Here is a 1108-nt window from a genome sequence, read left to right on the forward strand (position 1 = left end):
ATGGAGGCCCCAAACCAGTATAGCCACAGCCAGACCAGTATGAGAGCCCCCAAACCAGTATAGAGACCTCAAACCAGTATGGGCTCTCCCAGACCCGCAGACCCTGAAACCACTATGGGGGCCCCAAACCAGTATGGAGGCCCCAAACCAGTATAGCCACAGCCAGACCAGTATGAGAGCCCCCAAACCAGTATAGAGACCTCAAACCAGTATGGGCTCTCCCAGACCAGTATGGAAACCCCAGACCAGTATGGGCACTCCCAGACCAGTACAGAGGCCCCAAACCAGTACAGGCACCCCCAGACCAGTACAGAGACCCTTAAACCAGTATGGCCACACCCAGACCAGTATGAAAAACCCCCAAACCAGTACAGGTGCCCCCAGACCAGTATGGGCACCCCCAGACCAGTATGGAGACCCCAAACCAGTACAGACACTCCCAGACCAGTATGGAAATCCTTAAACCAGTATAGAAACACCTAAACCAGTATAGAGGCCCCAAACCAGTATGGACACCCCCAAACCAGTATGGAGACCCCAAACTTTGCGGGTACTGGGTGGGCTCCTGGGGCGGTCACTGGGAGTTACTGGGAGGTTACTGGGGATACTGGGAGGGCACTGGGAGAGCTGGAGGGTTACTGGGAGTGCTGGGAGAGCACTGGTGCTTACTGGGAGCTTTGGGGGGAGGGGTTACTGGGAACACTGGTGGTTACTGGTACCCCATGGGGGCTTACTGGGAGCACTGGGAGGGGCTTACTGGGAGCACTGGGAGGGGCTTACTGGGAGTACTGGGAGGGGCTTACTGGGAGCACTGGGAGGGGCTTACTGGGAGCACTGGGAGGGGCTTACTGGGAGCACTGGGAGGGGCTTACTGGGAGCACTGGGAGGGGCTTACTGGGAGCACTGGGAGGGGCTTACTGGGAGCACTGGGAGGGGCTTACTGGGAGCACTGGGAGGGGCTTACTGGGAGCACTGGGAGGGGCTTACTGGGAGCACTGGGAGGGGCTTACTGGGAGCACTGGGAGGGGTTTACTGGGAGCACTGGGAGGGGCTTACTGGGAGCACTGGGAGGGGGCCGGTTTACATCCGTAATTACGGTAGTGCCGTT

The sequence above is a fragment of the Corvus brachyrhynchos genome, unplaced genomic scaffold (assembly GCF_000691975.1).
Source record: "Corvus brachyrhynchos isolate BGI_N302 unplaced genomic scaffold, ASM69197v1 scaffold3059, whole genome shotgun sequence".
Taxonomy (NCBI): domain Eukaryota; kingdom Metazoa; phylum Chordata; class Aves; order Passeriformes; family Corvidae; genus Corvus; species Corvus brachyrhynchos.